Consider the following 5,476-nt stretch of genomic DNA (forward strand, 5'->3'; position numbering starts at 1 on the left):
TCTAGAGCCCTGGCTGGGAGGCAGGGGCCTGGGTTTGGGCGCTAACTCTGCTCTCTGGCTGTGGACTCCAGGGCATGTCTCTGCCCGTTTCTGGCCTAGGGATCCCCATCTCTGAAGCAAGGGGTAGGAACCTCAGATCAGGGTTTCTCCGAATCCACCCCTGGACGGATCTGCACCCAGCTCCTGTGTACATCCCTCTGGCCTGCAGGAGGATCACGAGTTCTCGTGTGGCTTCGCTGAAAATCCAGTTGTGTGATGTCAATGGCATTTCCCTTCAGAAAAAGGAAATGAGGTTAGCGAGCATGTTACCAGGAAAGGAAAGTTAGCTGGGCCCCACCCTCTGCAGCCCTTGCTCCCCTCTCGGAGCACGCGAGGCCCCTCCGCCTAGGGCTGGGGACAGGACCCAGAAATGTCACGGTTCAAACAGAGGCACCAACACAATATAGGTGAGTGTTGACTGTTAGATCTATGACTTCCAAGCAGGGCTGGGCGCCCCCCAACAGAGTCAGCACCCTCTCCAGTGCCTGTGGCCTGGACCTGGCCACACTGGGAGACTGAGGTCACAGGAAGCTCCAGGGGACTCATTCAATGCCAGCAAGGCCCTAAGGGTGAGCTCCCTGTACATTACGAGGCTCAGGCCCAGAGAGGAGAAGGGACATGGCCAAGAGCACAGGGCAAGTCAGAGAACCCAGGTACAGGTCACATAGCCCCTGGGGGGCAGTGGTTCCAGAAAGCCTGTCATGCTGCAGGGCCCCCAGAATGCCCTGCTCCTAGTGGACGTCCCCAGAAAGTCCTTCTCCAATTACAACTATTAAGTGCTTTTAATAAACCCCTGACCTTTAACTTTTGAACATTCCTTAAAATGCTGTTACGAAGACAAAACGAAAACAAATTCCAATCCATCTAATTAAATTGCTGGATACTTTTGAACTGAAAGAAAAAATAGTAAATTGACAAATTTGTGTGTTTAGCAAACCAGTCATGTGCAAGACTGATCACTTGGCAAACTGGCCATGGGAGCCCAGATCCCACGCACCAGCCCCCTCCCGGCTGAGCGCCCCGCGGGCAGGGCCCAGGGCCAGCTCCTCTCCCCAACCCCCACCCAGGGCCCGGCTCGCAGCGGGCTAGGACGTCGGTGAGTTAGTACACTAAGGACATGGAATTCTGACATGGGACCTGAATGTCCTCGAGGGTTGGAGGGCTGATGGGGCGGATTAGCAATGGTGACCTTGGTCACCCCGATACAGTGAGGTAACAGGGTGGAAAAAATCCTCACCTTTGCTTTACTGCAAAAGTCAACTTGGGTCATACTTTCCACTGTGCCCCCCGCAGGGAGGGCGTCTGGCTCACCTCCCACACACCCAGGGGCTGGGGGTTTTCAGGTGACTCGGAACTAGGTACTTGTGTGCCTGCACATTTGCAGGATCCCTCAGCAACAACGGAGCCAGAAAAGGCAGTGTGTGCCCTGTGTGCAGTGTTGGTGAGCTTGTATATGTGCGCGCAAGGGTACGTGTGTGTGAGCATGCAGGCATGCGCACATGTGTCTGCGCATGTGGACGGCTGTGGTGTGTGGTTTCTGTTACGCATATACAAATGCTTGTGTATCTGTGTTTATTGCTGTTGTGTGTGAGTACATGTGAATGAAGTATTTATGCAGACCGTGTTTGTGTGGCGTGCGTGTGTTTGTGCGAGCATCCATTTGTTTACAGGCTTTCACCATGCAAGTGTATTGAGTTTATGTACCTGTTGATCCGTGGACGTGTCTGATCACTGGGTATGTACAAGTATGCATATGTTTGTGCTTTCTGTGTGAATACATGCTTGTGTGTTGATGTAAATCTGCATGAGTGTGTGGGATGTGTGTGCACGTTTCTGTAGGATGCGAGTGTGCCCTGTAGGTGCATCTTAAAGTAGGAGTGTGGATGGTGAAATGTGTATGTGTGGGATGCTGTGGGAATGAGTGTTTTGTGTGCCTGTGTGGAGATCTACAAATGTGTATACATGGGTGAATCTGTGCGTGAAGCGTGTGCGTGCACGTGTGATATGTGTGGTGTGTATGAGTGTGTGTGGTTGCAGGTATGTGCATGCACAAACGTACCCTTGTTGTCCTTTTCTTTCCTTTCCTCTTGGGGAACTACAGAGCTTCTAAGTCCTAACCGTGGCTGGTGGCTCTTCCAGGAACATGGTTTCCTGGACTTGAAGAGTCAGAACGTCAGAGGCCCCACGTGAGTGAGGAAGGGAGGTGGGCCCGAGGCCTGGGCTCCTCCGAGAACTGGGCGGAGGCCCCCAGGGCCACGGCTGCAGGCCAGCCTGGTGAAGGGGCTGGGACACCCAGGGCCTCAGCACCCCCTGCATGCCCTGGGGAGTATTGCTGCCACCTCTGGTCTTCAGTCTGCCCCTCAGTGGCTTTTAAAGCCTTTTTTGGTGGGGGGAGTAGAGCCAAAAGAAAATCTCACAAGGATGCCTGCTGTGGAAAGCAGATGAACAAGTGGGAAGGCTCGGGTAGGGAGGGCCTGGGAAGCATCTCCATGGAAGATAGGGCTAAGCTCCCAGCCCGGCTATCCCTGGGCCTGCTCAGTTTACATTCCAGTTTACAGTTTAACAACACACCCCCAAGCGTAATCTCAGCTAATCCTCATGAACTGCTTCCAGGCTGTGTGGGGAGCTGGAAGCAGGGCGGGGACATGGACTGGCCCTGGTTCCACTCCTGCTCCCTCTTCTAGCTGAGCAACGTCTGCGCCCCCAGCCTCTCTCACAGCGGGGATCATGTGAGACCACGCAAGTTGACACCGTGTTCCGTCCACACCTGGCACACAGTAAGCCGTTGTGCTAAGATTATCACTTTACAGATGGGGAACCTGAGACCTGGAGAGGCTCTCTGACTTTGTCCGAAGTCAACCTAGAGATGCTGGAAAAGACTGAGGCCCATCCTGACCTCAGATGTCCACCGTCTGTCATGAGAAGTGTTTTCTTGTTCCTCCGAGCTTGGCCAGGCCGTGGTAAACCCCACATGTGGTTCTGTGGTTGCCCACACAGACCTAAAAATAGCCAACAGGAGCCCGGGGACTCCCCCCTTGGTAAATGGCAGAAGGCCCAGTCCTCGGGCAGCCACGGACCTGCTCTGCCCCACAGACGAGCGGGTCCTGTCTAGGGAGGGCGGGGCGGCCTGGGTACCGCGTGTGATGTGCCAGAGCCTGTGCCGAGCTGGTAACACAGATTATTTTATTTCATTGGTTTGGTGTGTTTTTTAGAGTCTGTGATGGCCCATTGGACAGACATGGAAATTGAGGCTCAGAGAGATGAAGTGACCTGCCCAGGGTCAAGGAGCTTCAGTGAGAACCCAAGTTGTTCTGGTCCAAGGCCCGTGTTCTTAATCCCTCACCCCCTCAGTCCTTCCCTATCCTGAGCCTGGGGGCAGCTGGTGCAGGGGCGAGAGCAGGAGCTTTGGAGCCACAGACCTGGCCTCAGATCCCAGCCTCACTGGGGCCTCCGTGTGGCCTCCGTGAGTCTTCAGCCTCAGTCTCCTCACCTACAATCAGGGGCCACATTGCCACTATGTGGATCCTGGTGGGGATCGAATGCAATAAGGCATGGAAGCACCCGGGGAGGGCCTGGCATGCAGTGAGAGCTCACTGTCTCCACCCCCAACTACTCAGGACCACGCTTCCAAGGCGGGGCTGAGAGAGGCTGTGTGGGCTGAGCCTCTGGAAGTGTCCTGCCAGGTCAGGGAAGTGGGACTGCTATGGGAGGTCAGGAGAGGAGGTTCCTGTGGGAGGCGTACTTTCCAAAAATGGCCTCAGGAGCATTTCCAGGTCCACACACTGGAAACTTGTCATTCTCCATCGAGAGATGGAGTCTATTGCCCCACTCCTTGAAACTGGGCAAAACTTTGTGACTGGCTCAATGAGCAGAATGCAGCAGAATCGTCATCCCACAACTTCCCAGGCTAAATCTACGAAGGGAATACAGCTTCCACCTGTCTGTTTGTCTGTCTGCCTGCCTGTCTCTGTCTCTGGAATCCAGCCACCATATTGTGAGGAAGCCCAGGCCATATGAGAAGGACACTATGGGTGCTCTTGCCAACAGCCTCAGTTAAGGTCTTGGCCAGTGACCAGCTTCAGCCACTGGACACATGCATGAACGACTCTTCAAACGATTCCAGGTCCTGACTACAACCAAGCCAGGTCACGTCAAGCAGAGCAGAGGCGAATGATGCCCTCTGAGCCTCCCCAAATGCAGGTTTGAGAACAAAGTAAACGTCCCTGTTTCAAGCGCTAAGTTTCTGGTACTCAGCACTGGGTAACAGGAACCGCCCTCCTGCCCTGCAGCCCTCCAAGTCACCCCAGCCAGGTACAGGTAAGCCCCTCCCCATGTCCCACTCCCACTCCCACAGCCAGAACCTGGGTCAGTCCTCTGCCCACTGCTGAGCCCTCCCAGCCGAGACAGCCAGCCTGGCTCAGAGCCCCGCTCCAGCACTTTCCCTGCGTGCCCTCGGGCAGATCACCAACCCTCTATGATGCTCAGTTTCCTCTGTGTCGAGTGGGAATTGTGATGGTAGCTCTCAGGAGTCTGGAGGGTTAACCGAATAAAGTGCCTGGTACAGAGTGAGTGCTCCTTGGGTGGACGCAGGGGTCAGAGGCTGGAGAGAAAGGAAGAAGTCAAAGATGTGGTCACAGGAGAGACGAGGAGAGGGTTTCAGGGAGCCTGGAAAGTGAAGAGTTCTGTGGTCATCAAATGTGAGAAGCACAGCTCTGTGCAGGCGGGATGGGTCCCAAGGAGGCGCTGCCCTCAGGCTGCTCTCAGATTGACTGAGGTATGGGAGGAAGAGGAGCTGGGCCGGGCAAGTGTGTGTGTGTGTGTTGGGGGGGGCCGGGCACTAGAGCCAGGTGGGCTCAGCTACACCTGAGTGTCGGCTCTGAGGCTTCTCAGAAACCGAGGGGCACCCTCCCTGCCCCAGCCAGAGCCAGCCCGGCCGGCCCTATCTAGGGAGATAAAGTCACTGCCGAGGCTCCCAGACCAGAGCCGTCCTTATCAGCCCTGGTAGTCTGGGGTATTTGGGAATGTAAACGAGCCTGATGCTCCAGCCCAAAGACACAAAGCAGAGGTGGGGGATGGTCCCTCTCCCCATCCCCCTTCCCTCCTTGCAGCCCTACAAGTGGGCGAGGCAGGAGAGCAGCCTTAGGGCCGGGGCGAGCCCTTCACCCACCGCCCACCAGCCTCGATGTCCCGGAAAACACAGCCCTGCAGAGTTCACTGCCTAGTGGGCGAGATGGACAAGTAGGTAAGAATAACAACAGCAATAGCAAGCTTGTTTCTGAGCACTTGCTCCACGCCGGCACTGCTGTGGGTGAGCCACATTGCGCCGAGTGACTTACACAGGTGAACTCACTTAATTCGCACACAGCCCCATGGTGTAGCACTGTGAATATTTCCACCTTACAGAGGAGGAAGCTGAGCCACCGGGAGGTGACCGCCG

General features: G+C 55.5%; 1 long non-coding RNA gene across 2 annotated transcripts; it reads left to right on the forward strand.

The window, feature by feature from the left end:
• The first annotated feature begins 295 nt into the window (after positions 1–295).
• LOC106840390 (uncharacterized) lies at positions 296–3,989 on the forward strand. Of its 2 annotated transcripts, XR_011495810.1 has the most exons (5): positions 296–446; positions 1,710–1,774; positions 2,141–2,225; positions 2,724–2,816; positions 3,252–3,989. It is a non-coding gene; the product is annotated as an uncharacterized lncRNA (long non-coding RNA). The 2 variants fall into 2 exon arrangements; XR_001400377.3 differs by lacking the exon at positions 3,252–3,989 and having other exon boundaries at positions 2,653–2,789.
• The last annotated feature ends 1,487 nt before the right edge of the window (positions 3,990–5,476 follow it).

Source organism: Equus asinus, chromosome 20, assembly GCF_041296235.1.
Source record: "Equus asinus isolate D_3611 breed Donkey chromosome 20, EquAss-T2T_v2, whole genome shotgun sequence".
Lineage (NCBI taxonomy): Eukaryota > Metazoa > Chordata > Mammalia > Perissodactyla > Equidae > Equus > Equus asinus.